At 46.3% G+C, this 27,031-nt stretch overlaps 1 pseudogene; it reads right to left on the bottom strand.

The window, feature by feature from the left end:
- Window positions 1-9,944: 9,944 nt before the first annotated feature.
- On the bottom strand, window positions 9,945-17,893 carry LOC136551121 (uncharacterized; annotated as a pseudogene).
- Between the last annotated feature and the right edge of the window lie 9,138 nt (window positions 17,894-27,031).

Here is a 27,031-nt window from a genome sequence, read left to right as displayed (position 1 = left end):
AAGTCAAACATCGTGAACCCTAAGACCAAACTAACCAACGGTAGACTTGAACTTCTTCAAAAACCAGATCCCTTCTTCTCAGATTACACCATCGCCTCTGTCAGACGAACCTAGTTCCACAATGATGACTGGATCTCGTAGCTCTGCTTCAGACTCGAGAGGGATGAGGATGAAGAAGAAGAGCAAGGACCAAGGACATCTTATAGTGGCAAACGGAGATGGGGCGCAGTGCACCAAAATTGGAGACGGCATGGATGGGATACACTGCCGGTTCACGTTGTGGGGATAAAGTCAGCCATGGCATGCTCCCTGTGCAAGCGAGTGGAGGGGCGATAAAGGAGAGGAGAGAGAGGGTTCACTTGACGAGGGAGGCGTGCAAGCGTCCGTGTCCCCAAAATAAGAAAGAAGGGAGGGGGTCCGGTACAGGGACGAGGGCGAGGATTAAGAGTGGACCGGAGACCAGGAAAAGGAGAAGCACATAGTGCATGAGGACGGCGAGTGCGGCACAATGTCGTGGACATGCGAGGGCAGGGTGCTAATGGGCCCAACATCGATGGCGTCTGCAGGGCACGCGGTGACAGCGACCCAACATGCATAGCATGGTTGAGCTGGGCACAGTGCTTGGGACTTGACATCCACTCAGGCTTTTCTAAGCACTCCCTACTACCCAAGGCTAACTTTTTTAGGTGTTCTTCTTTCCTTCCCTTCCTTGTCCATAATATGCGTCAACCTTTGTATGAAGTGAGATCGCAACATACATGCTTCCTCTGAAACCACCTCCTCTTGTTTTATTTGAGAGAACACTATTTCATCAACCCGTTGTGGATTTCCCATTCAAACACCCAAATATTTGTATCAAAAGTGGTATGGTGGTGTAATTTGGTAAAGGTACTTGGTCAACAACCTCGATACCAGCGCGTGCTGAGCAGCGTCACCATGTGGCAACTGTTCCACAGGGGCCCTCGGTTGTGTTGTGGCACCATAAGCTACTAACCAGGCAACTACTACCAACTTACATGCAATGAAGACGGTGGGGTCATAGACCATAGAATCAGAGGAGTATTACAAGGGAAGATTCAAACAACAAGGGTTTCTTTTGCAACAAGGGACAAGGACTTCAAATCCAACAACGGATTTGATTTAAAGAGATTCAAGTGTTATGCTGGGACATCCACAATTAGTCGATATAGTGTCCTATGTTATCCAATCACGGCTGGTCTGCTCGCATCCGAAAACCCTAAGCACGTCTAACAAGACTTAAGGTAGATGGATGCAATAACGTAGCGAAATAAATAAAATGCATATTCCGAACATCCTTATGCGGGTACAGCATATAGACACTTAGTCTCCCATTCTCGACACATCGTTCACCTTTTCTATGATCAGACTATCTCAACAACTACGGACAAAATACAACAAAAAGATTACAATACCGGTGGATAGCGACAAAAGACACTACTAACTATAGGTACATCATCCCAAGGCAACTAATCTACTTTGGACCACACATCTTCATTCTCAGGCTTGGCAGATTCTTCTACCGCCCTGGCTATGGATCTGCCTCCTCTCTTGGCAATGGCTGAGTGAGAGGAATCAAGGGTTCTACTTCTAACACTTCCGAGGGTGGAGGTGCTAACGGTACTACAACACCGGTTCTCCTTCTTTCAGGTAGGTGGATAGGGATCCCCTCCACGATCAAGGGATCCTGCCGTTCAGTAGCCAGCGTCCTCCGCTTGGCCCTGGTGACAAGGTAGGCCTCTCCCAACTGATGGGCATGTCGATCTTCAGCCTCCTTTAGAGCTTCTGATATGGCAGTCTCTCGACTCTCAGCGGCTGTCGCACTGACATGCGCTTCGGCAAGGTGCACCTGGAGCATCCTAGAGAAGATCTTGGCTTCCTCGGCTCGCCCAAGGCACTTCCTCAGCTCTGAGGCTTACCGGTCATACTGCTCATCTAGAGCAAGCAGGTACGTGATCAAGTGCACCATGGTAGGACTATCTTCTTGCACATCCCGCCCTTGCAAAGCCTCCATACGATCCCTCCATGCCCGTCGATTCTTTTTCCAAAGGTGGAAAGAACCTCATGGGGGTACAGGCAATGGGCTCTTCATAGATCTGGCAAAGGTACCGCAAGGCTTTATGGGCCACAACCTGGTAGGTGTTGACGAAGCGAAACCCGGTTGCGGTCACATTCCAGGCTTTAGTGATGTCAGGGAACTCTTCACTCTTCCCAATGTAGATGGTAACTTCACACTGCTCAGTGCCATGTTTTTCATACTCACGGCCCTCGTACTCGGGATGATCTTTGACTCCGAGCTTTTGCAGGGTAACATACAGGATCTTGGGAAAACCCTTAGTGTTTAGGCAGTAACTACTAACCCAGGCTCCTACCATCACTGGCGGTGGTTGCAAGGAAGGACTGAGCGAAAAGCTAGGTCAAAAGGAAAAGCTAGGCGAGCTAAAGTGCACCGAGTGGTGGTACCAATAGCTAAGCTAGACCCTGCGTATAAAGGCAGAGCGGTCAGTGGTCCTGGCGCGGTCCACCAAGGTTCCATAGCCACCTCCATTTATGATAATTTATATATTAATTTACGATAATGGCAATACATATTTACGATAGTTGGGTTACTATAACACATGGAGATATTTACCATAACATTATAGTAAACCACTTAGTATGGAGTTACTATAATCTCGTAAATTAACATAGTAATTATCGTAACTCAAAGTAGCTATAGAATAAGTTATTTTGTAGCCAGCTACATGATTTATATATATATATGGACTCGATCGATCTGTTTGCATTGTGAGAGGGGACGGCGAGCGAAGGGATAGGAGGAATATATTTGCAAAGGCCCCCAGATTCCAAAGCGGCCACCATATAGGGCTGGCCGGCCGTGGCTTTGCTTAAAAGTGCCATTAGTTATGCAGAGCTAGGCAGACACGATGACTAGATCCGTTGAGAGAGAGGACAGTGGCATGCAGCATGCCGACAAAGGAAGAGAGAGGATAGTGGCGCATGCAAGCCGAGAGAGAGGGTCACGTACGGACCGAAAAGATGAGGCAGGCAGCTAGCGGCGATTGTACTATCCTTGTTAAATAATTTGCCACGTAGGCAAAATGCTGACATGACAACATAATTAATGAAAAAGAGAGCAAAAATCCTAGAAATTGTTTCCTCATGAAGAAATCAGGTCTTCTCTTGACCCAATGCACCAAGAAACCATGAAATCGCCATTGGGGAGAAACCACCAGTTTCTAGGGGGCTCGTGCCACACTTCTATTGGAGGAAGAAGATAGAGTTGGGAGAGAGAAAGAGAAAATAATTATTACACAAAGACACCTCCACTGTGGAAGATAGTTTATATAGATGATTTCTTGTGCTATGAAAACCGCATCAGTTTCTTCCTTTGGAATTCCCCTCAAGGGGGAGGTGGGCGGTGGGCCTCTGGACGCTAGCTTCTACGGCGGGCTCTGGCTGGCGTTGCGTGGCGCGCAGGCAGTCATGGTGCTCCAATCTCCACGCACAACTGCAGGAGCGAGCGTGTGCATGTAATTCGACCATCTTAACCATGCCAACGTTCCATCCAAGTACAACCAGTAGACACATTATATATATCCCATGATTGTCTACTTTTATGTTCTGAGTAGCTTACTGTTTACTTAGTTAGTTGTGAAATTGAAACATCATTGAAAACATAATCTAAGAGCAACCACAATATTGCAGAAAAGTAGTCCATAGACATTAGAATAGTCTACCAGCTAGCTAAAATATTGTAGACTTTGTATGTACCAGTATGTCTTTGGTTACATGACACATGGTAGGTAAGTTAATTCACTTATAGAATGTCCCTAGGTACATGTGAATTTTTGTGAGTACTGCCACTCGGTGCCAGCGGGTGTGCTAGTCCTTGTCGCCATAGGCAAGTGTGCTTGCCTAGAATTATGCTAATGATGCTTAGGCTTCAAGCATTCTGCGGCCAAGTTGCTTGTTAACACGGTAATAGAGTTTGTTCAGGAGACGCTCCTTCTCATTCAATATGGAATACATGTCATCACAAACATGCACCACATGTATATATTTGGATTTTTTTAATTGTAACATTTTTTGGAAACTAATTTTAAATCTAACACGGTCGGTTTTTTTTTAAAACTAACACTTTTGGCCGCGCCTATTATCCTGGCGCGGCCAAATACCTGTGTCGCGCCATGCATGATGGCGCGACAGAGGTCTGACGTGGCGACGACCAAAAACGCGATAGCTGACGTGGCAAGGCTCTATCGCGCCACCGATCTTGGCGCGGCTGGGCCAAATAAATATCGCGAGCGAGACCCCTGCCCGCACGCACCCCTGCCCGCTCGCCTGCCGCCGCGCATCACCTGCCGCCAGCCACACGCGCCCCGCCACCACACAGCGCCCGCGCCGGCCGCGCCACGAACACCGGTGCGTCAAGGCCGCCCGCTCCTAAGGTACCTCCCTCTCGATTTTATGTTATTTTGATTATTATTGTTTTAGGATAATTAGTGATTTAGGATAATTAGTAATATAGGATAGTTAGGGTTTTATGATTGTTATTGATTTATGATAGTTAGTGATTTATGATAGTTAGTGATTTAGGATAGTTAGGTTAGTGAATTTGTTTGTGATTTACGTAGGTAGTTTTTAGGTTTGAGGTTAGGATTTTGGGTTTAGGGATTGATTAGGTATTTATTATTTAGTTTATAGTTAGTTATTTAGGTAGGGATTTTGGGTATAGATACTAGTTTACAAATGTCGGTACTTACTAGTGCGTGATACGTCGATTTTGATGACTTCATGAAGTTTCGTCAAATGCTTATATTCCTAGTGAAGTTGTTTATGTTACTAGTGCGTGATATGTCTGTTAATTTTACTTTGAAAATATACATGTGCTTTCATATTGCATAACAAGTAGTTCAAATTTTGTAATGTTACATAATGTTAATTTGAATTTTGTTAATTTGAATACTCTAACGCTTTGTTTATCAATTTGTAATAGGATGGCCCCTCCCACGCAGCACCCGTTGTACCTCATTCTTAAGGTGGAGTACGACGACCAGCACCGAGCACACATCTTGAGTGACAATGACGCAGAGGTGGCCTTGCCTACTTTGAGGCCCCGCATGCACACCAGGGCGCACCAGTGGGACTAGCGTTATGCGTCGTACATATGGCGTGTCGGCTTCCTCGAGCTTGTCCGTGTTGTTAACCATGGTCTTTCGCCCCTTGACCCAGCACTACTTACTGTAGCTATAGACAGGTGTGAGTGCATTCTTTGTACGTAAACTTTCTTGTAACAAATTTGAGGCAACTAACATTCGTTCTATTCTTATAATAGGTGGAGGCCTGAGACCCACAAGTTCCACCCACCTTGTGGCGAGATAACCTTGACCATGCAGGACGTGAAGGCTATTTTAGGCCTTCGGTTGGGGGGACTTCCAGTGACAGGGATAGTTGACAACGATCACTGGAGGGAGCTAGTGGCTCAGTTTACTGGCTTTCTTCCACTGAACGACGAGGCTTCCAAGAAAAATAAGTGAGTAATTTAAGCCTATTTAATACTTGCATTGCTTTTCTGTAGCCAATGGGTCTCATTTTCTTTGGTCAATTTTAGGAAAAGTTCCGATGTTTCATTGTCCTAGATCACAGAGCGCTTTGATTACTTGGACCCACAGGCTGAGGAGGCTCTGATCGATAGGTTCACTCGAGTGTGGCTCTGGCACTTTCTTGGTGCTTTCCTCTTCAAAGACACCTTGGGCAACACCATCAGCTGGATCTTCCTTGACATACTACGCCAGCCATGGGAGAATATAGCGGCGTACAGCTAGGGCAGTGCAGTCCTAGCATGGACGTATAGACATCTATGCGTTGCCTGCCGTCGCACCTCAGGATATGCGAACCTTGGGGGTTGCTCCTACCTACTTCAGGTTTGGTGTTGGAAACGATGGCCCATTGGAGGCCCCTTAATAATGGTTTACCGATAAGTACTTCGGTTCACTATATTCTTCGAGACAGTTACATATGATGAGATTATTAATGGCTAATTTATTATTATGTTCAATGCAGCGATGGAATGGGCAGGATACACTCCCTATAGCTCTGTATATCTGGACGAAAGCAGAGTTAGTTAGAGGGAATATGAGGTGCAAGTATAGGGAGTACACGGACGGTCTCAACGTCCTAACACAGCACCAGGTTACACTCTCTTTACTATCATACTTGTGTCTTGTTCGATGTACACTATATCACAACCTAACTCAATTACAAAATTTCAAGTGCATTGGTGTCCTTGGGATGCTTCGGAGCTCCAGTACTATCTCAGTCCTGTCACTAGGGATGAGTTAGACAAGTATCACTGTGACGTCCCTCTTATTTTCTTCCATGTGGTCGAGATTCACTTGCCCATCAGGGTCTGTAGATAGTTTGGAAGAATGATAGGCTGCCCACCACCGCTTTACTCCACCAACCAAGAATTGCACAGGTGTGTTATCAATTAATAACAAAGCTACAATTCAGAGGTGTGTGTGGTACAACTAACATCATTTTGTTGTAGGTATGACCGCAGGAAGAGGTATAAGACCAAGGATTGGTGCATGACACACAACGCGCACATCCATTTGTGGCAGAACAGGGTACGACATCCGGTCCATGCGGGTCCTCCACACAACTAGCACACCTTCACGAGTACCTACAGTGGCTTCACAGGTCTACGAGGACACATATCAAGCCCCCATACACTAAGGAGGCGATTGACAAGGACTCGGAGGAAGATGTCATCAAAGATGTGTACGACATTACCACTAGGGAGGACACACAGCTACAGAGAGCCCTGCTTCAAATATACGTTGTAAGATACTTCAATGGTACAATTTGTTATCCTTTTGGTATTAAGTATGTGTACTAAAACTGTTTAGCCATGTTTCTGTACCCAGGCGACACAATTGTCAAGGCTGTCCAACGAAGCAGCGTTTTGGCTCCACGAGTCTAGAGGGCAGGGGCTAGGCATTCTCATGGCTTTTGCGGAGGTAAACATAAACTTGTCCATTCCAAAAATGTTTCTTTAGTGTATATGCGTTTGGGAAATGCACTAACTTTAACGTCTATTTATGCAGAAGGTGAAGAAGAGCTACAGGAAGCTAGCTCAGAAGCTGAGCTGCATGGACACTCCTTATGAGGAACTACCACTCCTAGTGCGGTCAGGTGGCACGTCATCAGCCTCTTTGAGGACACCAGCCGGCTCTTCTCAGTTGATGATAGGTGCCACTTCCGTGGTGCATACATCACCACATCATAGCGCTAGGAAGGACCCTGCAACCGAGAATGACAAGGACGACGATGACGATGATGACAACCCCCCGGGCTTCCGCAGACAGCACAACCAGTGGGATGATTGGCCGCAGGATGAGATCAGCATGTCTCAGCTAGGTGGTGCCTCGCTTGGTACCCAAGGAGCCTCACAGGTACTAACAAAGGTAGTTTCTTTAAATACGTATGCTCCATGAACTAACAATCATAAAGAATTATAAGTAATCGTGCTTATCATATACTTGCAGGGTACGAGCCGTACGCACCGTCAACTCGACCATACCGATGTTGGCTATACTCCCAATGTGTTGCCAACAAATCTAAAGAGACAAAGGCATCCGAGGGATCCTTACACTCCTGGGTCTTAGTTTGTTAGGTCAAACAAATATTGGCGTCCAAAACTTGCGGGGTTATTTGGTTATGTTATGTCGAACTTATGTCAAACCAATGAAAATGTTATGTGGCAGCTTGTGAACTTGCACACGGACTTCATTTATTTGCTTCATATTCGTTTCTATGCGTCGCGATAGCACTGCCATCATGATTAGCTTTCGTGGCGTCCCAAGATACTACACAACAGATGAGCATCGAATAACAATTGAGGAACAGATTATATATCCCCACAACCTAAAGATCATGATTAGCTTTATAGTTGTATTTCTATCTATTCTATGGAGCTGAAAAGATAGACAAGGAGGAGGAGGCCAGAAGTCAAAAGCATCTGATGAACTTCCACGATGAGTGCGTATGTATATATCCTATGAGTTGTTAAGGAGCAACACCACTAGTCCACGAGTGCTTGTGATCGATTGATTCACCTATAATTAATGTGAGAGGTGTGTAAGGGGGGAACTAAAAACAAGTCATTATGGTGGTAAATATGGGTGGCCGTTGAAAGGGAAAACACATGAAACATACATCTGAAACGCGTGAAACATCCGATTGCAAAAAGCTCATCAACACGGAGCTCGATGCTGGTGCAGAGTTTGATGCCATGGAGTGACGGGGTGGTCGCCGGTGTGAAGTTCATTGGCGGCACAGGCCTTGGTAGTGGCTGCAATAGGTGGATGGGCATGTGGCCCTGGTGAGTGGCGTAGTTCCAAGCATGAGGCACAGAGGCGGTAAACCATCCAGGTACCGCCGCGCTTGGCGTGGCAGGCCCTGCCACGTCAACAGTCGCGATTCTAGTCGACGCCACATCAGCCAGCTGTTGCACCACCATGCATGGTGTGGCACAGGCATTTGGCCATGCTAAGGCAATAGGCGCGGCCAAAAGTGTTAGTTTTTTTAAAAAAACCGACCGTGTTAGATTTAAAATTAGTTTCCAAAAAGTGTTAAAATTAAAAAAAATGTATATATGAAGGTGGCAAACAGGGGCGGGTACATATGCGAGCTTACACATAGCCAATGTACACACAAACTACTGCAGGGGATGAACTACAATGATGGCTTCTCCAGTGGGGATAGAAAAGCGACTCATCATCCAACGTGGATGCCGGAAAAATTGACCGACTGGAGTCGACTCATGGGCTCAGTTGATAGGCTGTCTTTATCTGAGATGGGTCAACTCACCACTACAGGTGCCCCTGAGGCCATAACTACTGATTCCTCATATATGAACTACAAGGAGGACACATGGAGACACTAGGAGGGCTAGGAGGGGTGCGATGAAGCAATGGATGTCACATGCTTCTATAGGCAAGAGTTGGAGGAGGAACGGGCGCATGTGCATGCATGGGTGCATATGCAAGTATGGTAGCCGTATTAATGGTGACCAACCCCAACCACCGACCACCTCGGGAGCAACATGCACGCAACCCAAGCCGTCTCTTAGATGCATGGATGCATGTGTAAGTACAAATATTCCTGCATGGTCGGTGAATTGTTTTTATCTGATGGTAAGGAGGAGAGGCATTAAATGTGTCCACCTGTCCGACTTCTTTTTATGTGATGGTAGCATGGAGGGAAGGTATTAAATGTGTCCACCTTCTTTCGACCCACCCTGCGTAGGTGAAGATGTCTAGTGCTTTTAAATTTACTGAGTGAATTTCTGGATAGCTTAGGGAGGCACTCGTGCATACATGGAAATTTACTGCCTAGTATCTATTGATAGTAAATTCATTAATGTAAAAGGAGAAGGCACATGTGATGTAAATTCCTCCTGTCATAGTTACTTTTTTAAGTAAGGACACGTGAAAGCATAGTGATGTAAATCCCCTTACCATAGTAGCTTTTTGCATGCAAAGTACCCCTATAGTTTATATTGTCCTTGCATGCATGGTCATTCAATTTTTCATCTACTTCATTGAATGCATCCACTTACTTCATCTATCCACTACTGAATGCATGGAGGAAGGCTGGTTGTGACGCGCTTTATCTGAGTCGTGAAATTTCTATCTAACGCACCAACTAAATGGAACATACATGGACACCCTAGGAGGCCGCCTAGATGGCGCTGATTCGTGGAATTTCTATCTAACGCACCAACTAAATGGAACATACATAGACACCCTAGAAGGCTGCCTAGACGACATGCCTTCATATCTCTAATTGGTAAGCTACAGAGATGAGCATAGGCCACTATCGTGCAAGCTACCTCCATTCATTCACTTTGGAGTTCAGAGACGATGGAGAGGCTGTTCTATTTAGGTGGTCGCCGAAGTCAGAGTCGACGAGTGTGCGGGCTGAGCGAAGCCCGCGTAGCTACTGAGCACATCGCCGCCGCTCTCTTCGTCGTTCGTGTCCCATAGGAATGCGGCGTGCGTGGCGAGGATGTGGCTGTTCTACGGGGATGCCTTGGCTGCCCACTCGAAGTAGCTGGAGGCGCGCTCCTCATCGCGGTGCACGTCCTAGACCATCTTGGCGTACTCTGATAGGAGCTCACCGTCGTTGGGGTCAACGAGTATCGCACGGGAGTAGTACTCCTCTACCCTCCTGTAGTCCCCTTTCACCTAAAACCCACTGTGCAGGTGCCACCGTCAGAATTTAGAAACAAAAAACGTTATTTTTTTAATCTTCTACAAGATTCTGAAGAACGAGACTGCTGCTTGCCTGATACAGGAACTGTGCATAGTTCCTCAAGAAGAGGCCATTGCAGGGGTCCTCCTCGATCATCTTCTTGTAGTGCATCTCGATGCCAGAGCAGTCCCCTCTGTTCCCCGACACCACCAAGTTACTGCCGCCGTCGCCATCGCTGCCATCGAACCCGGCGTCGCCGCCGTCGGTGCTGAGGAGGCCTGAGCCAAGGCGATCGATGCCAAGGCCCCTGGCCAGGAACAGCGGGTACTCCTGCGAGTAGGTGCTGTTGGATTGATCTTCCACACCATTAGTCCCAACGACCTTTGGGCCTTGTTCTCACTTCCTGATCGGGGGCACCCAACCGTACATGGTTGGTGGGCCCCCATCGCACAACGCTATAAAGGAAAGGTGGGGGCCAGGGCTCGCAGTACGAGGTTCACCGTGCCGCCAGACACCCACCAACATCCTAACCCTAACCTGATCTTGAGAAGGGGCGCTGCCAGCGACGGGAAGCACCACCGACACTGGCAACGCCACCCTGACGCACATGCCGCCGCCAAGGATGCCACTGCACCGACTCCTCTCTCCACCGAACGTCGCTGCCGGCACGTAGATGGCATCTGCGAACGAGGCCACGGCCGGCGCTTCCACCACTCCAACTGCTTCGACCACTACGGCCTTCGATGGTCTGCAACCTCTCACTCCCCTTCTCTCTGCCTCTTTGTAGATTGTGTGTTAGGATCTTTGATTACTAGGATTTTGACTCGATTGAGTCCTATGAAATTTAACAATGGTATTAGAGCCAGGTGCCTCTGTGTATCCCTAACCGGGTAAAAGAAGAAAAGAGAACAGATCCATTCGGATCAGAGAAGAGATAGGGCCCTCGGCTCACGAAGCCGAACCCTAAGACCTAACCCTAATTCCCCACATCATATCAGAGTAGGGGAAAGGGGAAGAAGAAAGAAAAGAAGGGTCGGAACCCTAACCCTAACCCTAGTTTCCCATTCAGATGAACGAAAAGAAAAGAAATCAAAAGAACAGAAAACCGAATCGGCAAAATCAAATCGAAAAGCAAATCCCTAACCCTAAATTTTCCCCATCCCCACCACAGGTTAATCCCAGAAGAGAGAAAGGATGGGGAAGAAGGTAAAAAGGGGGCGGACTCACCTTCGCCAGCGCGGGAGAAGAAGAGCCGAACCGGCCCTTCACTGGCGCGGGAGAAGAAGAGCCGATTCAGGGCACTGCTCGCCGGGCTCGGCCAAAGGGGCGCCGCGGCCTGGCCGCTCGACGGCAGCGTGCTCACCCATTGGGGAGCACGAGCGCCGGCGAGGGGGTCGGCGATGGCACCATGCTCGCTCCACCGCCCGCTCGCCTCGCTGCTGTGTGAGGAGTGAAGAGAGAGAGGCCGAGAGAGAGAGAAGTGAATTAGGGTTTGGAGGGCGTGGCCGCGGGCGGGGTTTTTGTTCACCCTATCCGCGCGCGCGACCGTCCGATCAGAACCAACGGTGCAGATTAAATCGGGCCATCACCGGCCCAGGTGGGCGTGAGCGCACGCGGCACTTTGCCGGCCCAGGCCCAGGTTGCGGCCTGGGTGCGGCCTACGCGCGCGCGGAGGACTAGGCCGAGCCGGTTTATTACCGTCTTGGGCCACGCGCATGGGCGAGCTGGGCTGTGCTGGGCTGAAGTAATAAGAAATTTTTTTGTTATTATTTTTCTAGGAGCAATTTTAATGCATATTTTTTGATGAAATTGAATGATTTTGATATAATTTTTCTGTGCAAATTTTATCCAACGATATTTTGCTCAGAAAACAGTGAATTTTTTTAGTGCTTCTGGAAAATAATAATATGAAAGATTATTAAGTTTCCGTTGTGCATGATAATTATTGTTCTCTTTGATTAAATTTGAACCAATGGGATAATTTAATTTTAAGAGAAGTGATGAATTTCTGATAATTTTTTGATGAGATTATGATGTTGTTATTTTCTGACCAACATTGTTAATAACAATATTATAATTTTGATCTATGAGAAATTATGCATTAATTTTACTTCTGCCCAACGGTGATGTAAAATGTTTGCATGGATGAATTATAAGTTTTAATTTGACCAACGTTGAGTTAAAGCATGAAATTTTATGTATAAATATTTCTTACTTACTCTGGTGTGATTTTAGGAGGCAAATGCATTGTGAACATTGCCAACATCCCGATACTCAATGGGACCAATCACCGTGTGTGGCAGGAGAAGTATGAATTGGAACTTGCGTTGGGAGAGGTCGATTTTGCCATCACCTCACCGTGTCCTACTGAGCCAGAGGACCCAGTGAGAGGTGAAAATGAATCTGACGCTGATTTCACTGCTCGAAAGCGTGATCATGCTTAAATAAGAATAAAATATGACCTTGAACTTAGGCAATGGACTCTCTCCAACCGCAAGTGCCTGTTGGTGGCTAAGGCCACCATAGAAGAACAGATAAGGGGCTCAATCCCTGAATGTGCTATTGCCAAAGAATATCTTGAGAAAATCAAGAGTCAGTTTACTGGGTCTACCAAGGCCACAGCAAGTTCACTGATTAAGAAGCTTATGAATGAGAAATTCACTGATGGTAGCATAAGAGAGCACATTTTGAAGATGAACACTACGGCATCTAAGCTAAAGGAAATGAATTTGAAGGAGGAGGATTTCCTGATTCATTTGATTTTTGCTTCTTTGCCAAAAGAATATGACACCTTCATTGTGAATTACAATATGCAGCCTGAAAGATGGGGCATAGAAAGACTCATCTCAATGTGTGCTCAAGAAGAGGAGAGGATAAAGTCCTCACAGGGTGAATCCGCTCATTTTGTGAATGATAACAAAAGAAAGAACTTTAATGGCAAGAATTCTAAACCACAAGGGAAACCTAAGTGGGATAAGGCCTCTTCCTCCAATTCACAGGGAAAGAAACCTCAGGATTCTGAGAATCAGCAGTATGGTGGAGCTAAAAAAGATTAGTGCAAGCACTGCTTCAAAAAGGGACACTACAAGAGGGATTGTCCAGACTTTCTGAAATCTCTGCTAAAGAAAGGTGATGAATTTATTACATTTGTAGATGAATCCCTGTATTTATGTTATGATAAATCCACTTGGTGGGTTGATTCAGGAGCAACTACTCATGTTGCAAATTCCTTACAGGGGTTAAGTGGGACGAGAACCTTGCAAAGAGGAGAAAGAACGATTAAAGCTGCAAATGGAGTGCAAGCCAATGTTGAAGCCATTGGAGTTTTTTCTTTAGAATTGAATAATGGTTTTGTACTTAGACTTAAAGAAGTACTTTATGTTCCCTCTTTGCGTAGAAATTTGATAAGCGTTTCGAAACTTGATGATGATGGAATTGATTGCCACTTTGGTGGTGGCAAGTGTAATATACTGGTTGATGATAAATGTGTTGGTCTTGCCTTCCGACAAGACAGGCTTTATTTATTATCTCTTGCTGAGAATGCGAACAATGTATGCGATATGAATGTGAATGATTCCGCATCTGCGAATGTAACTAAGAAGCGGAAGAGAATTGATTATGTCTCTTCGAAATTGTGGCATTGTCGCTTGGGCCATATTTCGAGGGGGAGAATAGAACGATTGGTTAAAGAATCAATTCTACCGCACTTAGAATTTTTAGATCTAGAACAATGTGTTGATTGTATCAAAGGAAAGTATGTCAAGAAAATTAAGAAAGATGCCAAACGAAGGACAAGAATTTTAGAAATAATCCACACAGACATATGTGGTCCTTTTCCTGTGAAAAGTGTGGATGGTTATGACTTGTTTATAACATTCACAGACGACTACTCTCGTTATGGCAATATTTGTCCAATTAAAGAAAGATCGGAAGCATTGGATAAATTCAAAATATTTAAAGCTGAAGATGAAAATCAGCACAATAAGAAAATCAAGATAGTACGATCAGACCGAGGTGGAGAGTACTATGGGCGACATACCCCATATGGCCAAATTCCTGGACCATTTGCAAGGTTCCTACAGGAAAATGGCATAGTTGCTCAGTACTCCACACTGGGGGAGCCTCAGCAGAATGGAGTGGCTGAAAGATGTAACTATACCTTAATGGATATGGTAAGAAGCATGATGAGTTACTCCACATTACAGATTAGTTTATGGATGGAGGCACTGAAAACCACCATTCACATACTTAATCGAGTACCAAGTAAATCGGTGCCTAAAACACCATATGAATTATGGACAGGAAGGGAACCCTCACTTAACCATTTGTGTGTGTGGGGCTGTCCAGCTGAGGCAAAAGTGTTTAACCCAAACATAGGAAAGTTAGACTCCAAGACAGTCAGCTGCCATTTTATTGGCTATCCAAAAAGATCAAAAGGATATCGCTTCTATTGTCCTGACAGACATATGAAGATTGTAGAAACAAGACACGCTGTGTTCTTGGAGGATAACATGATCAGGGGGAGCATGGTAGCATGAGAAATCAGCCTACAGGAAAAGTGGGTACATGTACCCACTCTGATGGTTGAAGAACCATTCTTCACGCTACCTGCTGCTGTTGCACCAACAGTGTAGGACACTGTAGTGCCAACACCTGTTGCAAGTTCTCCCGTGGCGACAATGAATGAACATGAGGAACCTGTCCTTAAGGAACCTATCCTTGAGGAACCTATAGAACCAAATGTTGCACATGAGGAAGAACAACAACAACCCAATGTGGAACAAGTGCCAGAGGCACCTAGAAGGTCTCAAAGAATAAGAAGATCAGCTATTATTGATGACTATGAAGTTTATGAAACAGAAGAATGTCAGATGGGGGATGATCCCACCTCATTTGAAGAAGCCATGAGAAGCGACCATTCATCAAAGTGGCTTAAGGCCAAGGAAGATGAATTGAAATCAATGAGTACCAATAAAGTTTGGGACTTAGAAAATATTCCTAAAGGAGCCAAAACAGTAGGCTATAAATGGGTCTACAAAACGAAATATGACTCCCAAGGGAATATAGAAAGATTTAAAGCGCGACTTGTGGCGAAAGGCTTCACGCAAAGAGAAGGGATTGATTACAATGAGACGTTTTCTCCAGTCTCATGTAAAGATTCCTTCAGAATTATAATGGCACTTGTAGCCCACTATGATTTGAAGTTACATCAAATGGATGTAAAGACGGCTTTCCTAAACGGGGATTTGGAAGAAAATGTTTATATGGCACAACCGAAAGGTTTTGTCGTAAAAGGAAAGGAAAATATGGGATGCCGCGTGAAGAAATCAATCTACGGATTGAAGCAAGCTTCAAGATAGTGGTATTTGAAGTTTGATAGAATGATAAAAGGTTTTGGGTTTAAAGAAAATGTTGAGGACAATTGTGTTTATGCAAAGTTCAAGAATGGAAAGTATATATTCCTAATTTTGTATGTGGATGATATCTTACTTGCTAGTAGTGATATCAATCTACTAATGGAAATGAAGAAATTCTTGTCCTCAAACTTTGATATGAAAGATCTCGGTGAGGCCTCATTCGTTTTGGGAGTAGAGATTCACCGAGACAGGAGAAAGGGGGTTCTAGGATTATCGCAAAAGGCATACATAGAAAAGGTCCTAAAGAAATTTAGTATGCATGCATGCAGTCCTTCACCTGCTCCTATAGTCAAGGGCGATAGATTTAGGGAACATCAGTGTCCCAAGAACCAATATGAAATTGACCGAATGAAAGCGGTACCATATGCTTCAGCTATTGGAAGTTTACAATATGCTCAAGTGTGTACACGCCCTGACCTAGCTTTTATTACCGGGTTACTTGGCAGATATCAAAAGAATCTAGGAATTGAACATTGGAATTTAGTGAAGAAAGTCCTGTGTTATTTGCAGGGTACAAAAGGCCTCATGCTTACGTATAGAAGATCTAATTCCCTGCAGATAGAGGGGTATTCAAATTTTGATTATGCGGGAGAAGAAAGAAAATCCACGTCAGGATATATATTTACTCTCGCAGGAGGGGCTATATCGTGGAAAAGCTCCAAGCAAACTATAACTGCATCCTCGACAATGTATGCCGAGTTTGTAGCATGCTATAAGGCAACGGGGCAGGTGAATTGGCTGTAGAAATTCATACCCGGATTGAAAGTGATTGATAATATAAATGAACCACTGAGATTGTATTGTGATAACAATCCAGCGGTACAGTACGCTCACAACAATAGGTCAAGTGGTGTTGCCAAACACATTGACATAAAGTACTATGTTGTGAAAGATAAAGTTCGGGATCATATAATAAATCTTGAGCATATAAGTACAGAGAAAATGCTCGCGGATCCACTCACAAAGGGCTTACCACCCAACGTGTTCAGAGAACACGTAGCCGGCATGGGTTTAAGGGAAAGCCTATGATTCCCGAACATACGAAGGGCCCAAAGAAAGTTTACATTTCAAAACGGAGAAGTGTATTGTGGCTGTTAGTCTAATGGCACTAATTGCTGTGATAATGGGACAGTTCTATGCACTAATCTATAATAAAATAGGATGGAAGCAAGAAAAATATGAATCGAAAGTTTGAGTAAGAATTAAAGAACGAAGAAAGTGATGAGAGATCAAGGGGGAGAATGTTGGATTGATCTCCCACGCAATTAGGCCCAACAGCCTTTGGGCCTTGTTCTTGCGCCCTGATCGGGGGCGCCCAACCCTACATGGTTGGTGGGCCCCCGTTGCACAGTGCTATAAAGGAAAGGTAGGGGCCGGGGCTCGCAGTACGAGGTTCACCGCACCGCCAGACACCCACCGACATCCTAACCCTAACCCGATCTTGAGAAGGGGCACTGCCAGCGATGGGAAGCACCACCGACACCGGCAACGCCACCCCAACGCACATGCCGCCGCTAAGGACGCCACTACACCAACTCCTCTCTCCACCGAACGTCGCTGCTGGCGCGCAGATGGCATCCGCGAACGAGGCCGCGGCCGGCGCTTCCACCACTCCGGCTACTTCGACCACTATGGCCTTCGATGGTCTGCAACCTCTCACTCCCCTTCTCTCTACCTCTTTGTAGATCGTGTGTTAGGATCTTTGATTACTAGGATTTTGACTCGATTGAGTCCTACGAAATTTAACAGGTGCTGCCGGTGCCGCCATCGGCAAAGCTGAACTGGCCAAAGCGCAACTCCTGCTCCACCTCATACGCGTCCTCCTCGTCCTCATCCTCTTCATCGTTTGTGGATGCCTGCTGGCCCCTGAATGACTGGATGGTCTCGAGCAGCACCGGCTGTGCCTGGGGCGCGCCCTTGCCGGATGGTGGGAGGAGGTGGTGGTGGTCGTCCGCACGGCCGCTGGCCAGAGATGCGAGGTTGTCCTCGAAGCACATGCGACACATGCCAGCGCTCGAGTGCTTGTGGTCGGACCTAGACCCGGGCCCGGCCAGGTGGCAGGAAATGGGTGCTGGGTGGTAGGCGGCCGCTGGCGACTTAGGGAAGTGGACGGCCGGTGAGGAGACCGCTGGCGAGTGGCTGCCAGAGGGGAGCAGCGCGTCGAGGACCGGCATGGAGGCGCTCCTCACGAGCATGGTGGGTGGGTGGGTGGCCGTCACTCGCTAGCTAAGGCTCCCTTAGTGCAACCACTGGACGCCGACACGCCTCGCGGGGGTCAGTGTGATCCTGATCAGGAGGCCAGAGCTTTGGTTACAGAGGTGGGGTGGGGTGATGTGAGCTTGCCGTACGATGCTGCTGCTGCCATAGTGGCGTTGCGGTGTTTGCTGGTACCATAGCATGTGCTTGGGTTTTAATAGGGTCCCCTTGGTAGCTGTGGCACATCACCTGCATGCCGTAGTAATTTTTTTCATGCAAAGTACACCTATAGTTTATATTGTCCTTGCAAGCATGGTCATTCAATTTTTCATCTACTTCATTGAATATGTCCACTTGCTTCATCTATCCACTACCGAATGCATGGAGGAAGGCTGGTTGTGATGCGCTTCATCTAGGTCGTAGAATTTCTAGCTAACGCACCAACTAAATAGAATATACGTGGACACACTGAGAGACCGCCTAGACGGCATGCCTTCATATCTCTAATGTGCACTTTACATTCACGGAAGACATTTCCTTTTCGTCCGTGTGATGTATGAATTGTGAATCCACTCATTTCCACCTAGATTCTATCATCAGATTCCCATAGCTTCAAATTTGAGATTTTATAATGCAAGATCATACATCTGCGTCAGCTTAGTCAGAGATTACAGTGTAGGTCTGAAGTTTGATTACCGATGTTTCTAATTTTTCTTTTCTTCTTTTGTTTTCGATCATATGATCCCACGTTGTATCTCATTATATTTTGTTCAGATCCATAAATATGTCTAACACATTCCTTCACTCTCTTTATATTTATATTTTGATAAGATATTCTCATGCTTTGTAAGTAATCAAAATGAATGAAGTGGCTCTACGCGCGCATGGGCGCGCGCAAATCACAAGTGCAAATCACTAGTTCCAATGCAACTGAACGATTGACCTCAATTGCAAATATACGGGCGTGTTCATTTCCATGAGAGAAGGAACTAAAGACTAAATTTTAGTCTCAATTAGTCCCTTTGAACGAAACACCAGGGACTAAGGACTAAAATGTAGTAGTCCCTTGATGGGATGCTTATTGGGACTAAAGGGTCTAAATTGACACCCCTGGTCCTTCAATAATTGCTCCCAGTGCCTGCTCCGTCACCCTCATACACCCATCTCGAAACCCTCAGCGCAACTTGCTCCCTCGCCCTCTCTCTTGTCCCCGCCACCACTCCGAGCCCTCACCGTCCTTAGTCGCTCCCCTCGCCATCCTACTCACCACCGCCCCCGCGCATCAAATCCCCTCACCGCCGCGCATCTCGCACGCACACCGCCGGCGCATCTCGCCCACACGCCGCCGCCGCTGCTCACCTTCCTCCCCACACCGCATCCACCATGGATGCTACGGGAACAACTACAAGGATTACTTTGCTGGGTTTTCTTCCTTCCCCGCCGTCGGATCTGAGCCCTACCCTCAGTTCCCCGTCAATGATAAGTTTGGCGTGTACTCCCAAGCTCCTTCTTCTCCCTACGCCTCCCCAGCCTCTATGCTCCACGGTCACGGCTAGAGAGCCTAGATCTGAACTCCTAGGCCAAGTTCCCCCACCTCGACGTCTTCCCCAACCAGGAGCACCTGCAGTCGGAAGGATTTCGTGTGAGCGTTGGGCTCTCTCCCCTTAGCCCTGGCGGCAGATCTGCTCAATGCCAGTTCTAGCCTCCACGGTCGATGCTAACCGGATCATGTCCCAGAACTAGCCGTGGAGATAGCCAGGCTACGCGCTCAGGAGGTAGCCGTCACGGAGCTCTGTTTACCGGATCTCCGGTAAACAGCCAGCAGCATCCGCTCCTCAAGGTTTGCCACTTTTTGGAATGGGCGGTGGTGGCCGCGGGGTCAGGATGAGGCAGATGGTGTCCTATGGATCCACATCTGCCGCCAGCAACTCTGACACTATAGAGGATCTGGACAGAGAGGATGATGACGACAACGAACAATCCGATGAGAACGCCCCTGCGTTGGTAAGATCCATACCCTAAACCCTATTTTGTTGTAAATCCTATGCTAGATGTGTTTTGGTGATCTCCAGATGATTCTTTAGCATGGATATGTGATGAAAACTGAACCATTTTGTGTTCATGTTATCTGTTACCTGAAAACTGCATGCTGCATGTTTTTGGTTCATGGATGAAAACTATTTTGATATGTGATGTCCTATTTTCATTTTTTAGAACATAAAAGACAAGGTCAATTGGTCCGATCAAAACATTACCTCTTTGTGTGAACTCTGTTGAGAAAATGAACTCCGGAAACTGGAATGCTGGGACAATGACAACTAGAGGTTACAATATAATTAAACGCCAATTGGAAAAGATAACTAAACTAAAGCATACTAGAAAACAATTGAAGAACCGAGTCAGTCATTTGAAGCCCGTGTATCATTTTGGCGACAAACTGATGAAGAACACAGGGTTAGACCGTAAGGTTGATGGCCGTAAGGTTGATGGAACAATTGATGCAACGCTGGAATGGTGGAAAAACGAATTGAAGGTAAAGTCGGTTCTATCAAACTTGTGTCAAACTTCTGTCAAACTATGGATTCTGATTTCATTCTGACTAAATCTAGAAATTATAGGGATGGCCTACAGAGTGCAAGAAATTTCGATGGGGCTGGCCTGCGTATTTCCCCTTGCTGGAGCAGATGTTCAAAGGGGTAGTGGTAGATGGCTCTACATCTTGCATCCCAAGGCAGTTTTCAGTAGCTGCAAGTCAGGAACAAGAATACGAGGTACCATGGGAGGCAGGGACCGATACCGATGGGTTTGAAAATAGTCCAATGGGTAGTTCCAGCCGCAAGAGGTGTTGGCTGGTTTGTGCAAACTAGCAGCTGATATAATTAGACCAAAAGACCCTGAATTTAGAGTTGTGCATAAGAGGCTGCAGTCCCCAAGGTTTGCTCCTTTCTTTGATAAGTGCATTGGAGCACTAGATGGAACACATGTGAAGGTAGTGGTGCCAGCGAATCAAGTAGGACCTCATATAGGAAGACATGGGTACACTAGTCAGAATGTGTTGGCCCTTTGTGATTTCGATATGAGATTCACATTTGCTGTTGCGGGATGGCCTGGATCGGTTCATGATATGCGGGTATTTAAAGATGCAATCGACAAGTATGGCGACAAGTTTCCACGTCCAACTGAAGGTATTGATTTGTCATGTTATCTCTTGTTTCATCTAGATGCTCTTACTTTGCATTTGGCTTACAAGTAATTACAACTGTGTAGGAAAGCTCTATCTTGTCGACTCGGGTTACCCAAACCGACCGGGTTATCTTGCACCCTACAAGGATACAAAGTATCATGTCCGAGAGTATCGACAAGGTCCCACCCCAAGAGGTAGAAAAGGGCTCTATAATTATGCACATTCTTCACTTCGAAATGTCATCGAGCGGTCATTTGGAAGTGGAGGATTTTGTTGGACTTACCGAGTTATCCGATGCCAAAGCAAAGCAAAATAATTATCGCGTGCATGGCCCTTCATAATTTCGTAAGAGAGAATGATAAAAAGGACATGGACTTTGAGAGGTGTGATGAAGATGAAAACTACAATCCACTCGAAGAACCATCGTCTAGCCAAGCTAATGGAGCTAGTACTACTCATGGCAATGAAGATCCAAATATGAATCAGTTTTAGGATTGGATAGCCGATGATTTGTATGCTAGGAGGTAGCTTTAATGATTTATAATAATAGAGATTGTTGAACTGCATGAACAATGGTTTAAATAAATGAAATTTGGTGCTTTTTAAATCCTGGCCAGCAGCGCGGCCGGGAGCATCAGTGAGCGACGCAGGCGCGCGAGCAGCTGGCTTCGGTGCGGGAGCAGCCAGCGCGGGAACACACCTGCGCAAGAGCAGCCAGCAGGCCAGCGCGGGTGAGTGAGCAGAGATAGATAAGCAGCATTGATCAGGGGCTCTTTGGTCATTGTTCAGGTACATTAATGATGTTTAGTTCTTTCTAATCCATAAAAATAAACATCATTTTAGTTCCTTCACTAGGCTTGTTTTAGTCTCTAGCCTTAGGACTACAGAAAAGGACACGCCCTATAAAGTTGAATAATTAGCCTCATTTGTAGACCTGCAAACATTCAAAGAGCTGTTGCCGTTTGCCAACAGCTGTCAAACATTGAAAATGAGAGTGGCCCAACGCCAACCATGGGAACACCAATACAGCTAGCACACACTGTAGATCGGAGTTTGAATTCAACTAGGGGCCCGTTTAGTTCACCCCAGAGTTGGCGCCGGCAGAATTCGGTTGGCACTGTAGCGTATTGTAGCGGTTCGTTTTTATTTGGTAATAATTGTTCAATCGTTGACTAATTAGGCTCAAAACGTTCGTCTCGCAAAGTACAACCAAACTGTGTAATTAGTTTTTGATTTCGTCAACATTTAGTACTCTATGCATGTACCACAAGTTTGATATAACGGGAAATCTTCTTTTTGCATAATACCAAAGTTGGGAGTTTTGGTGAACTAAAGAGGGGCTAGCTAGCCATTGCATGTCTGTCTGTCTGTCGATGTTGCTGATTTAATTTGCTGTTGTTTCTATCTGAATCCGAATTGATGGCCGCATGCACAGCTCATGTTTGCCTCTCCGTAGGCCAGTATTGATTCACGTTAAATGCTGGTACCAAGTTGTAATAAGAGTCGGTGGGGGTCTTTATTTTAAGAAAAAACATACATCATTTATAAAAAAAGGATGGAGCCATTTCATAGTATACTTGGCCATGCAGCCCGAGGCACGACAACACGGTACGAAGCCCGTTTTTTTAGCCCGACACGAGCATAGCCCAGCCCGAGGGAGCAGGCCGTGCCTGGGCCGCTGCTCAGGCCCGTGGGCTAGCATGGCATGGCCCGACCTGAGTCGGTCGGCCCGGCAGCGGCCCGGCATACCCTCTCCCCACGCGCCCAACGCGGCCGGCCCATGGCCCACGGCCCACCGTCTTGCCTCCCCCCGCTCCTCATATATAAGCCGCATGCCGCGGCCGCGACGGCTCTCACACCTGAACCCTAGCTCATTTCTCGTCTTGCTCGCTCGCCTCGCTCTCGTCTCTCTCACCTCGCCTCGCTCTCGGGTCTCGGCTCTTGCCCTCGCGGTCTCGCCTCCGTCCTCCCCGACTCCGGTGAGGTGACCTCGACGCCTCCCCCCTCCTCATATATAAGCGCACGCCGCAGCCGTGGCGTCTCTCACACCTTGAACCCTTGCTCATTTCCTCGCCTCACCTCGCTCTCAGCTCTCACGGTCTCGGCTCCATCCTCCCCGACTCCGGTGAGGTGACCTCGACGATCCTCCTGCCACCGGCGAGCAGCTCCCTACTCCGCCTCTCCCTTCTCCCTCTCCCTATCTCCCCTCTAGATCTCGTTGATTATGTGAGTTGGTTGTCTCTGTTTGTCCCTCCTCCGCCGTCCGCCGTCGTTGCTGACTGAGTGTCGTCTTTTCTGGACTCTGGGTGCTCGTCGTCTTCTCCGACACCGGGCTCTGGCTGCGCAGGTGAAACCCTAACCCTAACACTAACCATGTTCTAATTTCTTCTTTTTCTTTCAATGTATGCTTCTGATTTCTTCTTCTTCCATTGTTTCGCAGGTCGGTAGCCGATGCATCGTCTTCTAGCTGCGGCTTAGAGCGAGCAAGGCGGCCACCCGCACCGTTGAGGAATGGGGCTAGAGAGGCGGCCATGGCCGACAAGGATGGCCTCCTGTCGGTTGGCCTGGCCCCAGAGGGCGAGAACGACGATGACACTCGAGCCAATGCTGCTGCGTTGTTCGGTATCGATCTTGGGGACGGCTCTGCTGCTCCGATCGATGTGGACGTGGACGGTGGCGAAGGGGCGATGGCGACTGCGAACTCCAACGGCTCTGCTCCTTCGGTTGCTGGTATAGGTAACACTAGTAAGCGCAAATCGCCTGTGTGGGCTGATTTTGAGGAGATCTATGAGGTTATTAATGGTTCTAAAATTTGCACCAAGGTTGTTTGTAAGATGTGCAAATCTACCTTATCTGCTAGATCTGCTGCTGGCACTGGTCACTTAAAAAGGCGCCAAAAATCATGTAGGATTAAAACTGATCAACGTGCTAGGGTTCAATCTAGGCTTTCATACAATCCTGATGGTTCTGTTTATAACTGGGATTATAAACCTGAAGTTGCTAGATCTAAATTATGTCGTTTGATTGCTAAGCTTGATCTACCTTTAGGAATTGGTGAGGCTGATGCTTGGGAAGAATACATTGTTAGAACTCATAATCCTAGGTTTGTTAAGTTCTCTAGACAGACCACCACTAGAGATCTTGGCAAACTTTTTAATGAACGATGTAATATAATTAAGAACTATGTGTTGTCTGGTGCTTCTTCTATTGGTCTGACATCAGACATTTGGTCTGGTAATGCAAAGGAAGACTATATTAGTGTTGTTGCTCACTATGTGACTGCTGACTGGGAGTTGCAGAAAAAGGTAATTGGTCTCCGCTTGATTGAGGTAAAACATACTGGTGAGAATATTGCAGAAAAAGTTGCTTGTGTGATTGAAGAATTTGGTTTGCTTGATAAGGTGTTCTCTGTTACTCTTGACAATGCTTCTTCCAATGCTAAGGCTATGGAAACATTGACACCTATGTTTGTTGGTTATCTGGGTTCTGAACCTGCACCTACACCTTTAGATCCTAATAAGGTTAAGTATCATCGTGTGCATCAACGTTGTGCTTGCCATATTATTAATCTGATAGTAAAATCTGGCTTAAAAAGGTTCAAACCTTACATTGAGGATTTCAGAACTGCTATTAACCTTTTGAATTCATCTAATCAAAGGATTGCTTTGTTCAAGAACTTTTGCATTGCTAAGGGTGTTAGACCTAGAAAGTTTGGTTTGGATATGGATGTTAGATGGAATGCTACATATCTTATGCTAAAACACCTGCTTCCATATAAGGATATTTTTTCTGTGTTCATTAATTCCAACTATGGCTCAACGTTGTTAACTGCAAGTCACTGGTACATTGCTGATAAAATACTTGAATTCCTGGAAGTTTTTTATGACTCCACAGTCACTCTTTCTGGTGTTTACTATCCAACTAGTCCACTTATTCTGCACCATCTGCTAGATATTATAACTCATTTGCATGAAAGTTCAAAGGATCAGAATCTGTTTTCTATTGTCTATCCTATGAAGCTTAAATACCTAAAATACTGGAAGGACATACCTTTGCTGTATTCATTTGCATTCATTCTTGATCCTAGAGGTAAAATGAGAGATTTATTTAATGTTCTTACCATAATGCAACAAAAAACTGGTTTGACTACATTTCTTATTATGGTATTGTGAAAACTAAAATTTTCAAGTTGTTTAACATGTATGAAGAAAAGTTTGGTGCAGCTAGGTCTCAAAGGAGGGCTGCACATCCTACAAACATCACAAGTAAGAGGAAGCAGGCATGGGAAAGAATTTTTGGAGGCCCTAGAGCATCTGGTGTTGTTGGACCTTCCCCTGCCTCTGCTCCTAGTCCTTCTTTATCTACTTTTGCTGCTGCTTGTGAGCTATCTGCTTATCTGGACAGTGACAATGTCACTGCATATGAGGATGACTTTGATCTACTTCTCTGGTGGTGTGACCATAAGCTAACATATCCAGTGCTTTCTATCCTGGCTAGAGACATTATGTCAGTTCCTATTTCAACAGTGTCTTCATAATCTTGTTTTAGCTTGATAGGAAGAATACTTGAGGAGCGGCACCGTCGACTATTGCCTGAACATGTGGAGATGCTTGCTTGCATAAAATATTGGGAGCTAGGTGAAAGAAGACTACAACATGATGTTGACAACCAAGAACTGGTAGACTCCTTCGAGCATCTCTATCTTGATGAAGATGCATCTACTTCTAGGGCTCCTTCTGCTAGCACATCTGCATCTGTGGCTTCTGCATCTGGTGGTTCTTGAGTTGAGAGTTGAGATTGAGACAGTGAGATTGTGAGACTTGAGAGGTTAGATAAGAGCCTGAGACTTGATTATGATCTGTATCTGTGATGTATCATGTAAACCTTTGAACATGTTTAAGACTTATAAGAGCTGTGCTGCACTCTTTTTTCCTTTCTGGGGTTTCTCACAAGGGTGAGTTTTATCCAGAAAGGTTTTTAATGAGGCAGCATTGCACACAGCTTAGTTATCCTTTTGATTTCCTCTTGTTCTCTATGTGTATGGTTTTGGTTTTGGTTTGAAGCTCTTCTGGGAAAAAATATTTCAAATTTGAATACTTCTTGTTGAGATGAATTTTTTGATGTGTTTTGAACCCTATGGGCCTCGGGCTGGCACGGCCTGGTGATTTGACCGTGCCTAGCAGGCTGGCACGGCACGAATTTAGGCCCACAGGCCCGTGCTTGGGCTGATGGCAAGGCACGAGGCCCGCAGCATCATGGCATGGGAGGCACGGTGTGCCGTGCCGGCCCGACATCCTCTGGGCCGTGCCTGACCCGTGTTCGGGCCATGCCGAGCCAGGCTGGCCCGATGGCCAAGTATATTTCATAGTTAAAAGTTTGCTCTCTTTAGTATTGTATGTAAGATTGAAGATATGCCAAGAAACCAAATGATTTTTAATGGAGTTGCTAGTGCCCGGACGTCTGATCGGAATTGAAGGGACCGTGACGCCTAAGAGGGGGGGGGGGTGAATTAGGCAACTTAAAAATTCTAACTCTAAACTATGGCCTCTTTTTCTAACCCTAGCAAAACCTATGCAATAGATAAACTATCTAGATGTGCAACTATGGTTTTGCTAGTGTGTTGCTATCTCTACCGCAAACGTAGTAAAGTAATCAATGTAAATGCGGAAGCTAAAGAGCAAGGTAGAGATATGCAAACTCCCGTCGATGACTCCGGTATTTTTACCGAGATATCGAGAAGCGTGCAAGCTTTCCCCTAGTCCTTGTTGGAGCCCCTCGCAAGGAATCTCTCGCAAGGGCCAAGCTCCTGGTCGGATAACTCCATGGATAGCCTCGGGCCTTCCCCACGCGCAAGTGGGTCTCCGACGTGCCTTCCGGCAAGCCTCTCCCAGATGCTCCCCGCCGTCTTTACTATCAAGCTTTCGGCCAAAATGCTGCGGGCCTTGTTCCCTCC

Source organism: Miscanthus floridulus, chromosome 4 (genome assembly GCF_019320115.1).
Source record: "Miscanthus floridulus cultivar M001 chromosome 4, ASM1932011v1, whole genome shotgun sequence".
NCBI classification, from domain to species: domain Eukaryota; kingdom Viridiplantae; phylum Streptophyta; class Magnoliopsida; order Poales; family Poaceae; genus Miscanthus; species Miscanthus floridulus.
Note: the sequence above shows the minus strand (reverse complement) of the source record. Positions and strands in the feature narration are given on the sequence as shown.